The 24,229-nt window shown below is 38.9% G+C and overlaps 1 protein-coding gene and 1 non-coding gene across 2 annotated transcripts in view; one reads left to right on the forward strand and one right to left on the reverse strand.

The window, feature by feature from the left end:
• The window catches only part of RAD51B (RAD51 paralog B), a 599,650-nt gene that overhangs the window by 53,333 nt on the left and 522,088 nt on the right, over window positions 1-24,229 (forward strand). The window lies entirely within an intron of this gene.
• LOC111826504 lies at window positions 20,283-20,410 on the reverse strand. The gene has a single exon (XR_002829846.1). It is a non-coding gene; the product is annotated as a small nucleolar RNA SNORA33 (small nucleolar RNA).

The raw sequence follows: 24,229 nt of genomic DNA on the forward strand, positions 1-24,229 counted from the left end.
AATGCAAAAAAGTAATATTTCCTTTTGGAGCCCTGAAGCTTTTTTCTCTCTAGCCTCTTATTAAGGAGAATATGTAATTAGATGTTTGAATAGGAATAGAGTAAGTAGCCAAAACTTTTCAATAGTGCAGTTAAAATACATAATAGCATGTGTTTAAAGTAAATCTTTGGAGGGAAGATTGGAAAATCCTGGATAAAGTCATATATTATGTACCTCAAAGGCATGCCTTGCTAAGTAAAAGTGGGAGGAAGCAGTATGTATCCTAACAAGGGGTCAGGGGTTCTTACTTAGAAGTTTCTGTGGCAACATTGTTACCATCTTGGTAGTTGAAGATAGTTTCCAACTGCTTAATCTTTGGGATTTTGTGTTAAGTTAAATGCCATCACATTCTATACCTCACAGATTTGCATAAGCACTTTCCTCTGAATTTATACAAAGAATATTTTTTCTGTATTAGAAATATGACACCCCCCTGAAAATAACATCCCCACCCCGCCAAAACAACTTGGAAGTCTGCGGAGAATTCATCTCATTTTAATCAGACATGGATGAGGGGCAGTCTAACTTAAACATGTGGACTTTGGCCCCAGGCCAACATAGGTTCTAACCAGGTTTTTTAATGTTTTGGGTATGTGTCCTTACACAAGCTAATCTCTGTAGACCTCACTTCTCTCATATATAAAATAGTTATTCATTTATTCATTCCACAAATATTTAATATTAACCACCTTGTAGGTGTTGGGGATACTGATACAGAAAAACAATGATGATTTCTTTCTTGGTGCAGCTTATGTTATAGTGGGGGGGAGAAGCAATAAATAGAAATTGTGTGTTAAAGATAGTAATTACTGTAACAAAAGAGCAGGATCGGGGAGATATGGAATAAGGAAGAGCAGATTTAGGGTAGTCAGGGTTGGCATCATTGAGCAAAGACTTGACTGAGGTCTTCAAAGGCTCACTCTGGTTGCAGCCTTGAGGATAGACTGTAGGGGGTGACAGACACAAGCAGAGAGAATTGTTAGGAGGCTCTGATAGTAACGTAGGTGAGAGAGGATGGTGACTTGAAGCTACTGCTACTGAAGTAGCTCCTAACAATCTCAGCTACTGAAGATGGTGAGAAATGGTTGAATTCTGTATTCATTTGGGAGGTTCAGCCAATAGGATTTGTTGACGGTTTGGGTATGTTATGTGAAACTAGAAGAGGAGCCTGGACTTTTGTCCTGAGGAACTGGATGGATGGAATTGTTATTTACTGACAAGAGAAAGACTGTAGAGCAAGTTTTAGGAGGAAAAATCAGGAGTTCAGTCCTGTGTATATATTGAGTTTCAGATGTGTGTTAGGCATCTATCTAGGGATAATGACATTTACCTATAGCTTGATGGATAATAAAATATGGTGGATGTAAATCACTTAGCATAGTACTTGACAGAATTATCGCTGTGACACCAGAGAATATATTGTGACATGAAACAAGAATAATGGGTTGTAAAAGGGGTATTCAGAGCAAAAGAGCTCATATAATAGAACTTAAAAAATAATAGATTGAAAGATTGAGGAAATCTTCCAGAAAATAAAAGTCAAAGAGATGCAAAAATATTAGAGACATATTAGCAATGATAATCTGTGAAGGAGGTCTAACTCTTTGCTAATAGGGCTTTCAGAGAGACAGACCAAAGAAAGTAGAAGGAAAGAAATTATCAATGAAACAATACAAGAAAAATTTTCAGAACTGAAGGATATGAGTTTCTAAATTGGAAGTGCTAACCACTATGAGTGGGGGGAGAGGGGGCAGATACATTACCCGGACATTTCAGAGCAGTAGAGTAAAAACAAGTCACACAGAAACAGGGCTTGGCAGGGTGTCAACCTTTAAAAGTGACACTGGAAGCTAGCAGACGATTGAGATGTGCCTTGAAAGTTCTGAGAGAAATGATCACAAACATAGATTTCTATGCCTCTGAGGACAGAATAAAGGTATTTTTTTTAACATGCAGGTTCTCAAAAAATTTATTTCCTATACATCCTTCCTCAGGAAGTATTGAGGGATCAAAAAGAAAGGTGCAACATGAAAGAGACATGAAAAAGAAGACACGAAACCCAGAAAAATGGGGTAGAGCACTGGGGAGAGATGAAGGAAATTCCTAGGATGATGGTGAAAGAAAGTCCAGGATGACAGCTGGAAGCAGGTCTAGAGATGACCAGCACGGACTGGAGCAGGAGGATGTAAGATCCAGGGAAGGGGTCTCTAAGAAGGAAATTGAACTGAGACATGATGTATTTGACCATTCTGAGTTTCATAGTTTGTTTGTTTTTTGAGAACTGGGGCATAAACTGTTCCCAACTTAAAGGAGTTTACACTGCAGTGAGGGGTACACAAGTAAATAGGCAATTATGGTATCCTGTCAAGATTTGTGAAGTTTAGCACCCTGTTCCTAGACCCATCCATAGTTGGAATGGAGGCTTAGAAACTTAATATTTAGCTCCCTGAGCACCTGTAATTGAACTGGCAAACCAACAGCTTGGGGCTGACTGTTGGATTAACTGAGAAATAGTCCTGCCACACTTTAGAAAAGAAAGGTTTTTGTTTTTATTATTAGTTTTAAAAAATATTTTTATTGATTTCAGAGATGAAGGGAGAGGGAAAGAGAGATGGAAACAGCAATGATAAGAAAGAATCAATGATTGGCTGCCTCCTACAAGCCCCTTGCTGGGGATTGAGCCCACAACCCGAGCATGTGCCTGGAGTTTTGCCTCACAGATGGCTTCCCCCACTGGTCCCTGTTAGTGGTCCGTTCTTCATATGGTTGGGTGCACTTCTAGGCACCCCCTTTCTCCATCTTTCTTTTATTTCATGCTTCTGCCCTTGGATCGTTGGAACTGATAAGGCACTCTCATGTGCCCTCCTAGGGCTGCAGTCCTTTTCTTGTCAGGCAAGCTGCATATGCTACAACAGCGGTCGCCAACCTTTTGGACCTCACGGACCACCAGTGGTCTGCAGACCACTGCTTGGCGACCACTGCTCTACGGTCCTTTTTGGGGGTTTGGGCTTGTACTACTCTAGCTAGTCCTCTTCTTTCAGAGATCTCCAGACAATTATTTACATACTAGTGGCCCAGTGCACAGATTCGTGCACATTGAAAGGAAATTAATTAGAGGAAATATTATAATATTACTATTCGCCCTTTCTCTACAATAGAAGTGTCAGGTTGTGCCAATAGTTGGTCTTCAGACATATTCTGTTGATGCCGCTGCTCTTTCAGCTTCTGAATGTCAGCAAAAACAACCAAATTCATGATTGACAATGACAGATTGAAACACACGTGTGCAATTGGCACCAGTGAGAGCTTTATAGGTATCGCACATGCGTGAGTCAACGTTTATTTTTATAGCCAGTGCGCGTTGGACGTATGGGCCAGTCACTTAGCCTTTTATATATATAGATATCTCTTTGTTCAGGTGCTTATAGGTGCTCATTAAACAGCCAACTTGGGACCAAGTTGCCAGCCTCTCCTTGCAAACATCTTTGCCTCCAGTCTGTATGAGCAGCTCTTCTTGAAGTGCTCACTTAGTTAATGATGCCACCCGCAGGAATCCAGATTCCAGGCTCTCCCTTCCCTTGCCTTAGTCTGTCCTTAGGAGTGTTGGTTGAATGCACCACCAGTTTTGTTACTTCTTAAACCTTGGGGGAGATATCTGGACATAATTTTTGGTGCTTTCTCTCAGATTTGGCAGTTTGCCACTTCTTACTCTCAGCTGTGGGCTCTCATCATTGATTATGGGACAACAGGACAAGTGCCACTTAACATCTTATTAGGTTATGACCAAGTAAGTTTAGGAAACATTATTACAGGTAGTAGAAAATATAATCAGATTTGTATTTTATAGTGTTTAAAGTGTAATTAAAATAAAAGATCTCAATTGAATTGTACCTTTGCTAATTCTTTCAGACTCAACACAATTTGTGTGCTTTGGGGTAAGAAACTAAGTAAATATAGGTATATGACTATGAATCTTTGTAAGTGTCAACATTAGTAACTCCTGACAGCTTGGTTGTATATATGAAAATACATGGGTTCATGGTGTCTAATGCTGCCAAACTGGCCCAACAGAAGAACTGAAATTCATATATTACTGATTTCAGAGAGGAAGGGAGGAGAGAAAGATAAAAACATCAGTGATGATAGAGAATCATTGATTGGCTGCCTCCTGCACACCCTCTATTGGGGATTGAGCCTGCAACCCGGGCATGTGCCCTGACCAGGAATAGAACCATGACCTCCTGGTTCATAGGTTGACACTCAACCACTGAGCCACACGGGTTGGGCACATCGATGTTAGTTAACTTTCAAGTTTTCTAGTTTTATTATCTGGTACCTTTTGGCTCAAGGGAGATTAATCCACTAGGTGGCGCTTTATAATTAGAAAATGGAAGTGCTTTATTGCTACCTATGGCCAGTGACAACAGCTGGTGGCAGTCCTAAAGCATAGGTTTAAAAGAGAGACAGATAAACGGAGAGAAAAGAAGTAGGAGGGAAAGAAAAGAAGAAAGGAAACCTATTTTCTGAAGGAAGTTGTAAAATGCCATCAATTACCTCAGGAAAGTGGTTCCAATGGCATTTGTTGCAGGCTCATTTCTTTGGTTATTCATTTGTTTGACATGTATTTAATGAGAGTCAGGGGATCTGGCTGAGGATACCATAGTGAAAAGATGTTCTCTCTACCCTCTGAGTTTATTGGTTATGGGAGCTTAAAACAGTTGAACTTAAAACCTTAACACCTTCTTTGTAGAGTATATAAAATAATATGGAAAATAATACTTTTTAGAGGATATTTTTGTTTTATATCCTCTATTTCCTTTTTCTATCAGATAAAACCCCCCACCACTCCCTGGCAACTACTGTTTTCTGTCTCTATGGGTTTGCCTATGCTGGAAATTTCATAAAAATGGAATATGTGGTCTTTGTGACTGGCTTCTTTCACTTAGCATATTATTTTCAAAGTTTGTCCATGTTGTAGCACGTAATCAGTACTTCATTTCTTTTTATTGCCAAATAATGTGCCATTGTAAGGATATCCTCATTTTGTTTATCCATTTATCAGTTGATGGACATTGGTTTGTTTTCATTTTTTGGCTATTATGAATAATGCAGTTATGAGTATCCATGTACACGTTTTTGTCTGCACATATGTTTTCATTTCTCTTGTTTATATACCTAGGAGTAGAGTTGCTGGGTCACATGGTAACTGTGTTTAATATTTTGAGGAGCTGCCAAACTATTTTCTAAAGTGGCTTCACTATTTTACAATCCCATCAGCAGTAAATGAGGGTTCCAGTTTCTCCACTTCCTTGCCAATACTTGTCTTTTTTGTTGTTGTTGCTTGTTTGTTTAATTATAACCATCATAGTAGTGGGTATGAAGTGGTACCTCATTGTGGTTTGATTTGCATTTCCTTGATGGCTAATGAGGTTGAGAATCTTTTGTTGTGCTTATCGCTCATCAACTATTTGTGTATCTTCTTTGGAGAAAGGTCTATTGAAATTCTTTGCACATTTTAAGTTGAATTGCTTGTCTTTTTATTATTGATTTGCAAAAGCTCCTTATATGTTCTAGATATGCCTTTTATCAAATATTTGATTTTGAAATATTTTCTTTCATTCTGTCTTTTCACTACTTACTTCTTTGAAGCATAAATATGTTTATATGCATATAGATGCAGTATTTACAACCTAATGAAATAAAGTAGTTTAGACTTATTACAGTGAGTGTGCTTGGCTGTGTCATGTAGGTTGCCATGAAGTGGAATGAACAGGGTGTTGACAGTTGTCTTTTATTGATACTCAAAGCTGTTCCTAAATCAATAGGGAATGCAATTATAGGAGGTCAAAAAAGAGCTAGCCTACTAAGAGTGAAATACAGTGTCCTCTAGCCTAGACACCTCTTCTTCATACTGTTATCCTAGTTACAAACTGGTAGAGAAACACTAGAACAGCGGTTCTCAACCTGTGGGTCGCGACCCCTTTGGGGGTCGAATGACCCTTTCACAGGGGTCACCTAAGACCATCGGAAAACACATATATAATTACCTATTGTTTTTGTGATTAATCACTATGCTTTAATTATGTTCAATTTGAAACAATGAAATTGGGGGTCACCAAAACATGAGGAACTGTATTAAAGGGTCGCAGCATTAGGAAGGTTGAGATCCACTGCACTAGAGGCTGGGATAGTGAGAAAAGAATAGTTGTTTCCTTCTTTTCCGACCCACACAAGATATACTTTTAGAGATATAGCTAAAAATGAAATAAAAACAATGAAGGTTCCAGAAGGGATTATAGTTATTCTACTTTTGTTAAGTCACCATCGGAGAAATAAATGCCTTCACAATTGATCTACTTCATACTGCTGCAAGCTCTTGTCTCTCTGAATTTAGGTTTAGTAAGATTGACTCTTTGGATTCAAGCTCATATTTCGGTGGTGGAGGGGAGGAAGGTGGAGAAAATGGAGTATGTCTTTGTCACAGCCTGATTGGAGGTGCTTCCCTGTTATGAATTGAGTAGGTAGACTGCTTTGATGCTCATGGAGTGACATACTAAGGTGGTGGTGATTGCTTGCCCATCTTTGTGGCCAGTATCTCTGAGTAGCACATTTGAGGGAATTCCTTGTCCCCTTACCCCACTTTCAGCCTGATACCAAAGTGCAGTGGTAGTAATGCAGATGTTTTTAAAGTTGACTTGGATAAACTAAGAAATGGTCATATCTGACAAACGATAGGGATGGATGAGTGGTCTTTTTTCTTTTTCTTTTCTTTTCTTTCTTTCTTTCTTTTTTTTTTTTGCATTAAGAGTTTGAAGTAGAACACTAAAAGCCTTCTGAGAAAGATGTTTATCTTTTCAAGGTTTTTCCCTGGGATGATCTATCAAATTCAATGTGGATTCTTGACCAAGACTTCTCAACTGTATTATTGAAGAGATGTGGGTTTTGTAAAGTAGCCTGGTATGTGCTGTAGTGCTTGTAAATTTTTTAAATGTTCTTTTCTTTTCCTTCCTTCCTTCCTTCCTTCCTTCCTTCCTTCCTTCCTTCCTTCCTTCCTTCCTTCCTTCCTTCCTCCCTCCCTCCCTCCCTCCCTCCCTCCCTCCCTCCCTCCCTCCCTTCCTTCCTTCCTTCCTTCCTCCCTTCCTTCCTTCCTTCCTTCCTTCCTCCCTTCCTTCCTTTCTTTCTTTCTTTACAATATGAGAACTAATGCCAGATTATAGTCAAAATTTTTGTGAACAGTTCTTTAAACTTTGCTCCCTAAAGTGTAACAAACCTTTAGGAATTACAATGCAGTTGTCTCTTAAAAAAACAACAACTTTAGATTGAAATCTTATAACTGGTTTAAGTTCCTCAGGCACATTTTTTCTTGACTCCACTCCACACCCAGAAAGATATTTTGGATCCTTTTCATCTTAATCTTATGCTTTGATCAGAATGAAGAGATGAGTCACAGGAGTTTGCTAACACTAATACTTCTGGGGGAGATCACACAAAATAATTTTGAATCTGAAGCGGCATTAACTGTCAGTTTTGCTCTTTCAGGCTGATGGACAAATTTGTAATCATGAGCATGTTGCATAATGGTGACATAATTGAGGGTGTAGGCTCATCCTTTAGAACATAGCCCCCAAGAGACTTGTGTTCGGTACATAATGTAAAGCTATTTTAAGGTGGTTGTGAAAGTCTCTGCTGTCAAATGGCAGGGACTCCTCAGTCCATTTGTGTGCAGTTTTCTTTGTAGATGATGTTGTCCTTGATTAGAGAAGAGTCGACCCCTCCATGTCTTACTGGCCTCTGTGGTTAAGAATGGCTCCAATCAGACTTTCGTGTGATTGCGGCTCTCGCAGACTTGGGAGTCAGCACTCTCTGAGTCCTGAGGAAATTGTCTCATTTGACAATTTTACTGCCACTTAAGATTTTATCTAGCGTGTGATGAGGTGATGCAGTGACTGTTATATTGGTTCACGGTCTGGGGAGATAATTGGTAAACGTGGGCCTGAGGCTAGGAGATAGGAGACCTGTCACAGAAGAAAGGCAGTGATCGAAAGAGTAATCTTTGTTGTTGACCAGCTCTCCTGTGAAACATTTAAGGCATTTGGGCTCTAATTTGAAAGACTAGTTGAAAAATAATTATTTGACACTTATTCTGTGCCTATCACTCTGCTTGGTGCTGGGAAGTTAGAGCAAATCTATAATAATACAAAGGTAATATGCTAATTAGGTCAGACGTCTTTGGTGAGGGAAGCCAGCTCGGGTCCTGGGTGCCGGCTGGCAGCTGGAGGAGGGAAAGCCTGGGTCCTGGGTGCGAGAGGGAAGCCGGTGCCGGCAGCCTGGGTCCCAGGTGCTGGAGGGAAGCCAGTGCTGGCAGCCAGGGGAAGGAAGGCCTACTCTTGCATGAATTTTTGTGCATTGGGCCTCTAGTAAAACATAATTCCTGATCTTGAGATGCTTACATTTGGAGGAAGGCAGACATACAGGTAGATGCTATTTTTCATGTATTCGGATAAGGACCTTTTTCTTCCCAATGTGAAAGCATACACAAAGGGGGATTTACCAAATACATTTGAATACTCCATCAGCTTCGGTGAAAATGATTTTTATGAAATGTAGGAATAAAATAAATGCATAATTCAGAATAGTGCTGGCCAATGGGAGGGAGGCTGAGGGATGGGCTTCAGGTGGGGATCCTGTGTAACTTCATTGGGATGGGGAATATTCTGATTAATGAATTGGGTGATGAGTTCCTAGGTATATAGTTTATCATTATGATGCTGCATAACCTACATTATATATACAGGGTGGGGCAAAAGTAGGCTTACAGTTGTGAGTATGTGAGACAGAGTTTATTCTTATATTATTGTTGATTAATTATTGTACTATATTCCATACGAACAACTGCAAGCCTACTTTTACCCCACCCTCTATATATTCTTTTGTATCTATCAAATGTATAGAATTTCAAAAACCAAGATATTTCTATAAACATTTCCCAATCTTAATTTATGAAAAACTTTCATTTACCTAGGATAAGTTGTGGGAAAAGAGCTCACTCAATTAGCCAAACTATTTCTCTTTCTGTCTATTATCTATTCATCTACCCCTCTATTTTTTACTTTGATTTTTGAAACAATGAAAATAATGTAGAAGTCTTTTCTTATGACCCGAATGTCTTGTTTTCCTGTCCCTTAAGGTTCCATGTACTCTGTCCAGACTCACTTTATAGGTCAAAAGGATTCTGTCTGGGCTGGCCAGCCAGACATCTAAGTATTTAGTGTGTGTGTGTGTGTGTGTGTGTGTGTTTAATGTTTGTGCATGGCTTAGCTCGGGATTTTGAAATCTTTGTAGGGTTTTCCTATTTGCTGGGTGGTTTTAGAATTGAGAGCCATGAGTAGAAAAAAACAACAAAGAAAAATACTATTTCCTCTTCATCTGTGTCCCACATTATACGCGTGTTCTGAAATAGCACCAGTTTTCTGGGAAAGGTCACGACTGAGGCTTTCTCACCCTTTACCCCTTCTCTCTAATTCATGTTTCCTTCTTACAACATGGTCATGTGTTCGCCCAAGTCTGGCTTGTGAACCGTGTAGAATATTCGTGCAGTTTTGTTTTTCAAGCCCTCCACTGTGCACATGATGCAGTATTTAATTTGGAACGAGCTCCGAGTTTAGTCACACGTGCTTCTTGTGGTGTTTATCTTGGAATGCAGAAGTAGGAGGGAAGTATTTTTGCATTTTATACATCTGGACATTGTTCATGGTCCTCCTGTGACTTGGGAATTCTGTGTGGGGCAAAATCCAAAGAACAGTATTAAAAATAACATAGACTCACAATGGCATCTGAGTAAAAACCCCCAAGAATATGCTCCTAATCCCAGCAGAGTTTGATTTTGGTTGTGAACTTTTTCAATTGTGTGGTTCACTGTTGGCCCGAATAGATTGCTGGGATTATAAAGTTACCTGATACCCTGGCATGTAGGCTAATGGGTTGCCAGACTTTCTGAAAGTCTACAGCAGATTTGGCTTGTTGGGGGGGGGGGGGAGATTTTTGCCTTGATTTTGTATGGGTTAATTAAGACAGGTAAATTCTGCTTACTGCTGCTATGCCTCTGCTACTTTCTTGTTCTACAAGCATCTGAAGAAAGACATGTGAGGTCACTCCCTAATTCTGCCTCATTGCACCTAGCTTAGAGTTAAAGGTTGGCCCTGAAAACACCTCGGGCGCTGTGTCGGGATGGGAGTGGGTGGGTGGGAGGGACAGCATATAGTGTAGTAACCTTATCTTTCCCCGATTCCATTTGATGGGATAGTACATACAATACCTCCTCCTTTGCTAGAATGGAAAAGTGCGAAGGGATGTAAGGAAGCCTGCTGCTCTGTGAATGAGTTTGCATATGGACCGCATTGCTTTTTGGCCCTAAGGGAGTTTTCATTCATTCCACATCTCATCATTGATGCAGCTATAGAGAGCAGGCTGGGAAAGCAGAGGAAAGGCTTCCAGCAGATTTGCACTTGAATAAAAGTGATTTCTCTTGTACAGAGTACAGACCAGTTTGGGGAGAAAGTTGTGTGCTTTTTTACTTTCTGGTTAAGGACTGTTTGCTTTCCCCCCTTCAAAGGTAATAAAGAGGGGAGGAGGGGAAAGCTAATAAAGTAGTTGGACCTGCTAGTTATAATTCATATAGAATTTTCAAATGTGTTCAGTAAGTTTACTCATATGATTATAAAAGAAGTAAATAATTGGAGGGCAAAAGTCACAATTCTGTTGAAGTTTCAGAATCAGTTGACTCTGAGGCGGTTTGAGTGCTTCGATAAAACCACTTGAGTAGAAGCTGTTTCTCTTTGCTGGTTATTTTGGCCTTCCCTTTGGGAATTCTCCCTCCCCCCCTTTACTTTTATAATGCATTTTGCAACTTTCTGTTAAAAAAATCCATCAAAGTTTAAACTTTAAGTGAATAAACACATCCTGGGAATCACCACATTGTAGGGGACGGGGTGACTTCAGCTGGAGGGAGGTTAATAGTAGGAACTCCGCAGGCTGATACCAAGATCATGCTTGTTTAATGTTTTAATGACTCCAAAAGGAAATGGTGAAATCTGCTGATGACTCCAAATTGATTTTGCTGATCCAAACAGGGATTTCTGGGAAGCTTCTTCAGAGTATTTGGAATAGAGGAAGAATTGGGCAATGTGGTGGCAGACACACTGAACTTGAACTGAAGGTTTGTGTGAAGTAGCAGCAGTAACGTCAGTGTATTGACATTACAAAGCCTGCCAAGTCTCTCAAAGAAAGACTGTGGAGTCCCTATAAAGGGCTGAGCTTTGATGCCGCTTGTGAAAGGAACACTGAGGACAATGAACATTTTGATGTATAGAAAATGAAAACTACTTGGTGATAATTGTAATTATAAAGTGTAGTGATTGAACAGTACTGTGTCTGAATTTCCTTATTAATGCCAGCAGCAGTGCATCCAAATGAAAGCTGTTTCCCTTGAAGTGGTCACAGAAGATTATATACCCACTTATGCATGTTCCTTCTCAGGGGAGAACAGCTCCTTGGACGTTCTTTTGACTATTTTCTGTGGCAGCAGGTCTTCATTTTTTAGGTTACTTTCTTTTCTCTGCTTCTGTGAGCTTGACTTTTTAGACTCCACATATAAGTGAGATCATGCTGTAGTTTTCTTTCTCTCTCTGGATAATTTCACTCAGCATAATGTCCTCCAGTGTCAGCCATGTTGTCACAAATGGCAGGATTTCCTTCAGAATAAGTTCCTGGTTGATTTATTTCACAAAGATCACTCATTCAGGTATGTAAGTTATAGAGGCTTGTTAAAACACTTGTTTTATTGCCCTGTAGATACAGCATGTTTATAAGTGACCTTCTTTTTAAAAAATTGTTACAGTTCTATGTCCCCAAGTATACTCTTAGGGAGGAAGCAAGAGGTTGTGTTGTAATTGGAGATTCCTTTAAGGCATTGATATTTTCTTGCTGGAGCCTACATCTATGTAATGAAAAAGACCCCGTGGGTTAATAAATAAGATAGCCACTGCCACAGGAGCTATGGGCTGGCCATCTATATCCATCCATCCATCCATCCATCCATCCATCCATCCATCCACTTCCAAAGAACATGAGTCACAACCCTTTACCTCAAGATGCTTGGTTTTGTTTACATGGTGGTATTTCCACCAGTGTCCAGGGAGTACTTCTTTGGTTAAGTGATGGGGAGATAGGAATGGTGCTGAATCCTTGCCTTCTCTTTTTTCTCTCAATGAAAATCCTGGAATAACTTTTGAAAACCACTAGTTCAGAGAATAAGTTATCTGTAGGGTCAGAAAAGTGTTTGTGTTCAGAAGTGCCTAGGGAGGTTTCATTTCTCCCTTACTCGTCTGAGATTATTAAAACAAAATGTCTATTTACCAATCCTGTGTCTCTACTTTGAAAGTCAGTATAAACACTAGGGAGGTTTCATATTTATTTATTATTATTTTTATTTCAGAGAGGCAGGAAGAGAGAGAGATAGAAACATCAATGATGAGAGAGAATCATTGATTGGCTTCCTTCTGCACAGCCCAAAATTGAGCCTGCAACCCGGGCATGTGCCTTGACTGGGAATCGAACCGCAACCTCCTGGTTCATAAGTCGATGCTCAGCCACTGAGCCACGCCAGTTGGGCCCCCACATATTTACATTTATGACTGAGTTTTGCCTTCACAGTTCTCTATATTTAAACTCTTAAAATAAGAGAAAAGCGAGGAGGACTTTAGCCCAAGATTGAAATATGTCATCAAGCTCCGTGTGCTAAATGCAGGGCCCACACAGGCTGTTTCAGAGTCATGAGGAGAACTTGTTAAAAACGAGGCTTTCAGCCCTGATCGGTTTGGCTCAGTGGATAGAGCGTCGGCCTGCAGACTCAAGGGTCCCAGGTTCGATTCCAGTCAAAGGCATGTACCTTGGTTGCGGGCACATACCCAGTGGGGAGTGTGCAAGAGGCGGCTGATCGATGTTTCTCTCTCATCGATGTTTCTAACTCTCTATCCCTCTCCCTTCCTCTTTGTAAAAAATCAATAAAAATATATTTAAAAAACAAACAAAACCCCCCCCCCCAAAAAAAAAACGAGGCTTTCAAATTCCAGCTCAGACATCAAATCAGAACCCCAGAGTAAGGCCCAGGTATTTCAACAAGGTTTTCTCTGCATAAAATAATACCTCCTAAATACAGATGTACACAAAATAGTCCAAAGGTGGAATGATGCTAGAATGGATTGAAATACGCTGGATGTCAAGTTGGTCTTATGCACTTCAGATGACAGTGATGAATAATTCTTTGAACCACTGATAGTAATGGGAAGTTTGGTATCATGGTTAACAGATGGATTTTGGAGCCAGAATATCTGGGTTCAGGCATAGTTTGGTCACTTAATAACAGTTTAACCTTAAGCAAAACTTTAATAATTTCTCTGTGCCTCAATTTCCTTATCTGTAAAATGGAGATAATATTAATGACATCTTTTCCAAAGGGTTTTTGTGAAGATTATAGGAGACATGAATGAAGATTATAGGAGACACGGGTGAAAAGCACTTAAAACACTATTAGGCACAGTACGCCCTCAATAAAAATTGCTATTATCATTACTTGCACCTCTAATTTATAAAAGTAAGCATTTTGCTTCCTATTGTGAGATTTTTAAATAATGAGCTCAGGCCTACTTAAGAAGGAAGTGGGGAAAAAAAAGGAACAATGATTGCTCAGATGAGAGAGAGAGAGAGAGAGAGAGAGAGAGAGAGAGGTAAGAGGAGAGAAGAGAGAGGAGATATGCATCTATATCGAAATTCATTGTATTAAAGTATGTAATGGGGAAAAAGTGTACCCTCTTTAATTTTTTTGGAGTAGGATTTTAAAATAACAGATTCTAAATTTGCTACATTTTGCTTTTCTCCAGCACTCTGTGATAAAACCAACAAAAGTGATATAATCCAGACAGACACGGTAGATGGCGCTTTAGACTTAGTTTTAAAAGCAATCAGTACAAGACAGGAAAAGAAAACTGAAGCACATTTTAATTGGGCTTTTTTTTTTCTTCACCACTAAGACAATTTCATCTTAGAGTACGTGCCTCTAAGAAGTAAGGACTTTTTGGAAAGAACTGGATAATAATTTTAGCAAAAATAAATCTCCCAGTTGCTTTGTTTGGGCCAGGTTTGTCACTTGGAAAAAGTATTGTGTTTTCAGTCACAAATATATAAGGAAGTTATTTTGTTTCAAAATATTGCTTTATTTATGAGAGTTTCCCCCACATCTTTGTCTTGGTATTAGATATTTTTGCTCCTAGGTTTTTTGTGGGGGTTTTTTGCACATTATTATTAGTATTATTTATTTTATAAAAATGTAGTCATATTTAATAATTCAGTTATAGTTATTCTAGTAGGTCTTCAAATACAGGTCTACATTAAAGGATGATTATAGGACTTTTGTTACCACTGTACTATGCTTTACATACTTGATCTTAATCTTAGTAATAACTCTATGAGGATTATTATTTCCTTTTTCAAATGGTAAACAAATTGTCTCAAAGATGTTTAGTAACTTGCCAAGCTCACCGACTTAGTAGCTGCTTTAAGAGTTACATTCATGCATTAAAGTTGTATTTTTTGAGAATTACTGTGTGCCGGGCATGCTGAGCAAAGGGCATACTATAGTGGCCAACACTGACAGGGCCCTGCCCTTGTGGACCTTGGAGATTATTAGATACTTGATAGAGTCTTTGAAATCTATAGGATTGGAAGTAGGTCATGGAGATGCAAAGATATATTCAGTCACATGCTTGCTGGATAGACCAGGGAGCACTTTCAGCAAAGAGAAAGAATCATACCTACCTTGAATGTGTTACTGTTTTAAAATATTTACTTAGGTGCATTCATTGTAGCCAAGGAAAAGCAAGGCCTCCTTTCTTTCTCCAACTCTTGACAGTTAAATAATTGAGTCAACAGTAAAAACAACATGAGCTAAACTATCTTCTAGATAAGAATCAGGAAGAGTAAGAAAATATGAGTATACCAGAATGTCAACATTTTCCATTGGTTAAATAGTATTGAAATATCTAAAGCAAGGCAGTGCCAGTCAGTAGTGGGCATCTGAGAGACTAATGTAGTTTGTGCACAGTAAGAACATGGTAACTTCTAGATGGCTTGTGCCATTTGATGTTTTATGTACAACCAGGCTAGTGATACCCTGAATTGCTAAGAACCCCTTTCATCTTGGGACATTTACATTTTTCTTTTAATTACTTTTTCTTCAAAAAGCTTTACTCTATTGTTTTCATATATGATCCCAAGCTCCTATGGTATAGAAAGGTGTGTAATTGATGGGGAAAAATTGACTAAGAGTTTTAAATCGATTTTAGAACTCCTGACATGGTGTGAAATTTTATATATATGTACTTAGGAGCATTACTTTTTTTCGGATACAGGTTTAAGGGGCAAAGATGCATTTATGGCTCCTTTTCCTATTACTTGTTTTGTCTTAACCTTTGCATATACTCTGCTGAAAAGCAGGCAGTTATAACTTAAACTTACAATTAGATACTTCTGATAAGCTGTTACCTGTGGTTCTAGGTAGAAAAATCAAGAAGTAAAAATAGTTTCTTAATTTGGTGTATTTAGGTCCTTTGTTTTGATGTAATATTTTTGGAATTAATAGTGATCTTTTAATACTAGCTCTGTCACACATAATAGTAATATCTATCAAATAGTATATGGGAGGATTCAACTAAATAATAAATGTAATGTTTAGTGCAGGATATGGAATGTAATAAAGCTTAATGTGTTAGCTCTTATCATCATTATCATCATGAGTAACATATAGTATATATCCTCATGACTGAATGTGCAGCATAAAGCATAAATAATAAAATCACCTAAAGACAAAGAGGAATGGGAAGGTCAAGTTGATTAGCCTCTTGTTTCTAGGAGCAGATTATTCTAGGAGAGATTTTGCAAGACATGGTTAGCTTTTATTCATGGATTGATGACAATATGGATAGCTCTCTTGATGTAAGAAAAATATAATAACATTATCAAATTGATTATAAGCTTCATTGAGGGCAGGAGCTATACTTTATTCACCTTGTATTGTTAGCTCCCATTTACTGGCCCATGGTTGATATTCCATTAAATATTTGGAGTCATCTGTCTATGTTTTCTTCTTTGTTTTTTATTTAGTTTCCAAAATAGTTGCTATTTCCCTATTCAGAACTTCTTATGAGTCACATGAGTAATGTGACTCTTTTAGAATTATTGATTAAAATACAGATATTTTAGGGATGAGGCTATTTTGTTTGAAGCAACTTACTTGGGAGACAAGAGTTAATTCAACTTAAGGATATTCAGGTTTAACATGTTTTCTACAGGAAGGCAAATATTTGGTCTTAAACAAAAAACTTTATCTTCACTCTGTACACAGGATGGGGCAAAAGTAGGTTTACAGTTGTTCATATGGAAAATAATACAATAATTAATAAATAATAACACAAGAGTAAACTGTGTTTCACGTACTCAATACTGAAAACCCACTTTTGCTCCACCCTGTATATCAGGCAGTCACTAATGTTTAACACTTAAGTTACCTTGTGCACTGGTGTATATATGGTAATGGAAAAACTTGCTGCCTAAAAAGCTGTATCTTCAATAAGATATGTAAAATATCTCCTATTTTAGAGAATTTTACATAGCCCAGCAAAACATTCACAACTATAGGATACATGGTATTTTTCAGAAATGAATACTGATTGTAGAGAAGTATGTCCATAATGACTAAGATAGGCAAATACTTTAAGGAAAAGCTCTCTGTCTTTTGGAGTTGTATTTAGGGTAAGTATGAAATTGGACATATGGGTTAGTTAGTATTCCTATTGCATACACAGGCCCAGAGTGATTCATCATGGCCTACAGGAACATTATAGATATGAACCTTTGGAACAATGGACTCTCAGGCTTGGTTGTTCTAGAATCCCCCAAGGTCGAATTCAGATTGGGGGACATTTTGTACTTCTTTAGTCATAGAATTGCTGTCTCCTTATTTCCTACAAATAGACAGTGAACTCTGGGATGTCTTCTGGGACAAAGTAGAAATAGTATGGAACTCTTGCAGTAGGAATTGGGGTCTGGGGGTAAATGCTACTCAGTATGCAGTGTTACAATGTTTTTGTTTTGGTGGTAAATTTGCTTACAGTATATGCAGTTTGTAGCTGTGGTTTTGTATCCATTGAAATGTACTATCATTCATTGGTCTGGAGTTGGGTGAGGTTTGGAATATCATCTAGTTGACAAAGGGCTTTTGGTCTTTTTCTTCTATGGTAGTGTGCTATAGTCAAGGGAAATTTTTATGAACATTTTCCAAAGAATAGGACATGAAAATTAAATTATTTATTAACCAAATAAGGCAACTGCCTCTAGCCTTTAATGTAGCATTCATTTTTTCCTAAAACTTATTGTCCTCTTTGTTTAAAAGACTTGGACAGAGAGGAGTAAGAATGGTTAAAAATTTTGAAATTGAAAAGTTGAAATCTATCTCTTCTTGATCCTATGATCACAAGAGGCGCAAACAGTGGACCTCTTTATTAGCAGATGAGAGTTCAAGTTTATCTGAATTTAGAATATTAATTATATTTTAACCATAGTAGCATGTTTTTAAAACTTCTGTAAAACATAATTGACTCGATACTACCCAGTATTCTGTTGTTTTGTAAGGTGATCTTATGTGGCTACAAAGTTGTTTTTTAGTTAACCCCAAAGTTACCTCATTTTCAAAAGGGCACCTTCTCCAGCTTAGTGTTTATTTGCAGAATAAACCACATTTTCCCTGTCTTATTAAAATGATGGAACTGTTTTCTAGCATATGGAAACATTTCTGCTTCTGCTTCTTTTGAGCACACAACTCCATGTGATTTACAAATGTTGGTAAAAGTAATCGATAGTTCCAAACACTATTAGAATGTTCAAACTAATATGTAGCTTTTAAAATTTTTTTAATTGGGATAAACAAATGAATGATTATTAGTCATTCTTTTCAATGTTTTAATTTCAGAATTTCTTTAGTTTTTATTGCTAATGTAGTATCAGTATCATCACTAAAGATACAATAGTCATCTCCTCACATTACCGAATACTGCCCAAACCAAAGGTAGAAAATTCTCCCGGCTTCATTATAGAGAAAAGCATAACTAGGAATTTTTAAAGTTGTCCAAAGTTTTGAAAGTATCATTTGAAAGTATCATTGTCAGTAACAAAGTGCATACCATTGTTCGATTTTAAGCAGATAAAATTTATGTGTGGAGGAAGAATGAAGTGTTTCAGCAATATTAATGAACTAGAGGCCTGATGCATGAAATTCGTGCAAGGGCCTCTGCCTTGGCCCTGCCGGCCGCGACTTTGTCCGGAAGGATATCTGGAAGGACATCTGGTCTAATTAGCATATTACGCTTTTATTATTATAGATTACCAGCTATGCAGGGAGAAGTGATATTAAACCATGTCATGCATTCTGACAGTGTATGAACACAGTCACGATCCGGGACCGCTGGCTCCTAACTGCTCACCTGCCTGATCACCCCTAACTGCCCCTCCTGCCAGCCTGATCACCCCTAACCGCCTCTGTTTGCTGGCCTGATCACCCCTAATTCCCCCCCCCGCTGGCCTGGTCACCCCCAACTGGCCCCCTGCCGGGCCTGGTTGCCCCAAACTGCCCCCCTCTGCTGGCCTGGTCGTCCCCCTGCTGGCCTGGTCACCCCACGCAGCTTGCTGTTCAGTCGTTTGGTCTTCCCTCACTAACCCCCCTTCGGTCGTTGCTGTGACGGAGTCCTGGAGAATTTGCATATCCCTCTATTATTAGTATAGATCAGGGGTGGGCAAACTTTTTGACTCGAGGGCCACAATGGGTTCTTAAACTGGACCGGAGGGCCGGAACAAAAGCATGGGTGGAGTGTTTGTGTGAACTAATATAAATTCAAAGTAAACATCATTACATAAAAGGGTACGGTCTTTTTTTTTTTTTTTTTTAGTTTTATTCATTTCAAATGGGCCGGATCCGGCCCGCGGGCCGTAGTTTGCCCCCGGCTGGTATAGATAGAACATGTCCCCGCAGCAAGATGTGTGCCTCTGTGGTCTAAACCTGTTTCTAAGTGACAGCTTGAAGTTTGGCCTGGTCTAAAAACATCCTTTGAGGAAGGACAGATGGTATAGCTGCTATCTTCAAGGAAAAAAAGAAAAGTGAGATTATAACCTTATATTAAATGTAATGAGGTGAAGTAAAGATGTCCTCTGAAAGGCTGGTGAGAAGGAGACAGAGCAGGAAATAGCTGAGGATTAGGAAAAGATCTTTAGTTGTGGTTTGATCCATGGTCTATCTCTGGTCAGGGTGAGTATGGAAGGCAACCGATGGATGTTTCTCTCTCTATCTCCCTTTCCCTTACTCTCTCTCTCTAAAATCAATAAAAGCATATCCTTAGGTGAGGATTAAAAGAAAAGGAAGGTTTGGTGGTTTTGAAGTCACTGCTGGTCTCTTTTAGTACAATGATAGGGGTGAAAGGATCCAGGAAGGTAAAGATGAAGTAAATTATAAAGAAAATGAATGAGAGAGATGAAATGTTATCTATAGGAGTACCAGGGTTGAATAAAGGCTATTTTTCCCCTTGTCTTTTTTTTTTTTTAATTGGAAAATGAGCACATCTGTAGGCAGAGGTAAAGAAGCCTTTGGAGAAGGAGGGAGAGAAGGTACTGGAGAGTAGAGGGTTGATTACTGACTGACAGATCTTGGAGGAGTCTGGAAAGAACAAGATCAAGTGTATGGGTTGAGGTATAGACATTGGGAGGGAATATTTAGAGGTCAGAGGAGAAGGAGGACAAAAGATGGGTGAGGTACAGAGGAGTTTCCTAGTGGAGGACAGATGCTATGGGAGGATATGCCACATGACCTCAGACATCTTATTAAAGAAAGGCAAGGCCATCATCTGGGAATGAGGAGAAAGGAGAGAGGAGGAAAGATGTGGTGTAGTTGCAGTGATAAATAGTTAAAATGAGATAAGTTGCTGAGTTTTAGTGAGGACACAATTGAGGATAAACAGTTACTTTTATTTCTTGCCTTTCTTTCGTAAAATTCTTCTTCTTCCTTTTTTTTTTTTTTTGCTTGAAACAACAAGAGAAAATTTCATGAAAGTCTGCTCTCAGATTGTAACAACTTTTTTTTTCTTTTTCCTCATAACCATTTTCAGGGACCTTAATGACTTCAGTGTCTTTAAGGCTCAAAACATGGCTTTACTATTGCCAAGAATTGTGAAGACTTCTGTTGTCAGATACTTTATGCTAATGCATATCTTGGATTCAGAAATACAAATGATGCCCTGGCCAGTGTGGCTCAGTTGATTGAGCATGGTCCATGCACTGAAAGGTCGCCAGTTCAGGTCCTGGTCAGGCACATGCCCAGGTTGTGGGTTTGATCCCTGGTTAGGGTGCGGGCAGGAGACAGCCGATCTGTTTCTCTCTCACATCGATGTTTCTCTCTCTCTAAAATAAATTAAAAAATTAAAATAAAGGAAATATAAATGATGATGGTATTGTTACCACTTATAGCTGGATCACATAAAAGATACACACACACACACACACACACACACACACACACACACACACTTAGGACCTGAAGGTATTTTCAAATGTTACAAGAAAACAGAATCTCTCCAGGGACTTGTTCTAGGAATGTAGGTTGGGATTACGCCAAGCATATCGCTTCTATCACTTAGTGGCATAGTTTTGCATGACACAGTGTCTGACTCCTCTTGTTTCTGATTTCCTCTGCTTCATATGAAAGATATGCTCTAGGTTTGGAAATACACCAAATCAAGAAATAGGCTGATGTGTAAAAGTTGTTTGACTCAATCCAAGAAGACTTTTAATTTTTAGAATTTGTGGTGATAATAAAAATGAAACATTACATATAGATATTGGTGACAGTTCAGGAAAGTGAGACATTAAATTCTATGTGGCTAACATTAATTGTATTTCATAAACTTGATGAACATGTATAGAACAAAGCAGAGGACTCTGTAGCTAAGACAGATCCCATCCTTTTACCAAAGTGAATGCTTCATGAAGGAGGGGTTTGAGAACCAGATATTGTAGTAGATGTAGAATTGAGGCCGAATAGGATGGTATTGGGCTAAGAGTGAGACTTTTGGTAAAGAAAATGGCATGAACAGAGATGGAACAGAGGTGGAGATGTGGGACATATTTAAGAACATTCTTTCCTTGGTTCCTTTTTTGAAAGTAAAGCTTTTAGGTAGTTGCTCATTGATACTATGGAGGACACAGTCCAGACAACATAGCATCTTTTTTTGTTTTGTTTTACTTGAATGGGAGTTGTCTGGTTTTACCTGCTACTCTTAAACTGGAAAGAAACTACAAGAGACACGAAGGTCTTTACTTTTGAACAGTTGGTATCTCAGTTCAGTTTAACTGTACAGTGTTTTCAAATAGCTGTTATATATAAGATGATGATGAACAAGATAAAAAATCCTGCTCTCAAAAATTTTATATTCTGTTAAGAGAAATTTTACTATAGAAATTTTAATTATTAGAGCAAACTGTATTAATTTTCAGTATATTAAACTGTATAAGCAAAACAAGTTATGTATATTTTATATTCCCATTGTGATTCTATAGCTGCACTGTCCATTATGTCTACCACTGGCCACATGTGGCTGTTAAAGTGAATGAAAATTTAAAAAAAATTAAAAATTCAGCCGCATTGTCATATTTTGAGTGCTCAGTAGCTGCACATGACTAGTGGATACTATACTGGACAGCACAGATACTGAACATTTTCATTATTGCAGAAAGCTCTGTTGGGAAGTGCTCCCAAGAGTTTTAGAACGGCCCTGACTGGTTTACTCAGTGGTTAGAGTGTCGGCCTGCAGGGTCTCAGGTGTGATTTCTGGTCAAGGGCACGTACCTCAGTTGCAGGTTCCCCAGCCCAGGTAGGGGCACATGCGGGAGGCAATCAATGTGTCTCTCTCACTTGGATGTTTCTCTCTCTCTCTCCCTCCTCCCTCCTTTCCACTCTCTCTAGAAATCAACGGAAAAAATAGCCTTGAGTGAGGATTACAAAGAAAAAAAAATGTTTGGGACGTATTTTAATTGTTTGGGTCACATGATTGGCTAGTCATTCATCTCTTCAACCTTCTTTTTTAAAAATATATTTTATTGTTTTTTTTACAGAGAGGAAGGGAGAGGGCTAGAGAGTTAGAAACATTGATGAAAGGGAAACATCGATCAGCTGCCTCCTGCACACCCCCTACTGGGGATGTGCCCGCAACGAAGGTACATGCCATTGACCGGAATCGAACCTGGGACCTTTGGCTCTATCCACTGAGCCAAACCAGTTAGGGCTCTTCAACCTTCTTTAAATGCCTCCCATGTGCCTGGTGTTGTGCTAGAGCCAGGAGATAAAGAAAAGTCCTACTTCCTGCCCATGTGACCTTTCAGTCTTGTGGATGATAGATATGATAGATGCATAAAATAGGATGTGACACATGCCAATGTCGGAGGAGAAGTCCAGGAGGCTGTGAACATAGTTAAGAAAAGGAAAGAAGCAAAACGCAAGACTTCCCTCTGGGGAAAAGTGAGTGGGTATTGGCTTGGTTAAGCTGGAGAGAGTGAGTGAAAGGACGATCCAAACAGTGAAACACCTGGACAGAAAAGAAGATGGCACAGCTTAGGTACTGAAAGATGGTTCCTGTGACTGGATAATCTCTTAGGTCTCTTAATTCAGTGTCATTTTATGATGTATTTAAGATATTTTAAACACAGGCTCCTTCCTTTTTTGAAACTGGAGGGAGAAAGGCCCCTCTGTTTGGGGAGCCTCATATAGGCACCTTATCTGTGTAGATCCCACAGTTAGAGGAGAACAACAAGAACAACAAAAGGTGAAAAGAAAAGAAATTGGAAAAAAGAAGGAACAAAGAGATGAAAATGGCCAGAGGAAGTTTCAGAGAAATAAAGCAGGTAACATTTGATGGGGAATGACAGTACCGTTTATAACCCTCAGATTCCCGGTCTCTAATCAAAAGTTCAGGTCAACCATTTCAAAAGTTCATGTCCCCAGATGGTTAACTGGTATCACAAAGTATATCATGGGAGAATATTTTTGATGGGAGATTTAAAAATTGAATTTCTATCTTGATTCACTTCATTAGAAATCATAATAGAATTTTCTATGCTATATTCTCAGGAGACTATGCATTTATAGTGTATACAACCTGGAAGAAATTTGAATGCTATTATTTCATTTTTATAGGGCAACAAATAGTCACTATAAGATTAAAACCCAAGGTTACACGAGGAGTCAGAGACAGAGCAGGATCAGGACACAAAAGAACTGCATCTTTACCCCACCCCCACCAATTCCAGAGACCATTCCATGTATTACACAAAATCCACTGCACATCATAAATCTCTCACATTTTGTAAATATTTAGCTGTTGTTGATTTATTTCTGCCCACTGGCAGCCATCATGTCTCTGCTCTACACTGTGAAAGTCTGTTTATATGTCTGTGTCGACACCATCTGCTTTTGCATGGAGGCCTCTGGAAGGCAGGAATCATGTCTGTTTACTTTGCATAATGCTGAGCATAGAGCTGTGTACACGAAGCTTTCTTTTTATTTGATGACAATGATTTCCTTTATGCATTTCTTTCCTTTCCTGTCTTCAGATTGACCAGATCTGCTGATAACTATTAATCCAGTAGAATTACAGAGAGGTGGAATTCACTGCCGACTGCCTGGTCAGGCCGGGCAGCAGAAGGTCTCACACAGCTCTCTGAGGTCTCAAGCCACTGCAAAGAGGTACCCTCTTGTAAAAAAGATGAAAAATACAAAGACACCACCCACGTTGGTTTTTATGAAGGAAAAATCTGGTGTCTAGTTTTACCACCAAGTGCTTGTCAAATAAACTTGGTATGAAATCAAGACTGAATATAGTAAACAGAAAATTCAGATAAAAGCTGTAGTGAAGAAACACTCCTCTTTATTTTCTCCCCTGTTCTTATTTGGGGCAGGCTTCTGGAATAGTGTTGGAGGGGGAATGTAAATTCGGTGGAAAGGAGCTGGAGCCAAGTGAATAGTCTCAATATATTTTTGAAGATG

The sequence above is a fragment of the Myotis lucifugus genome, unplaced genomic scaffold (assembly GCF_000147115.1).
Source record: "Myotis lucifugus unplaced genomic scaffold, Myoluc2.0 scaffold_85, whole genome shotgun sequence".
NCBI classification, from domain to species: domain Eukaryota; kingdom Metazoa; phylum Chordata; class Mammalia; order Chiroptera; family Vespertilionidae; genus Myotis; species Myotis lucifugus.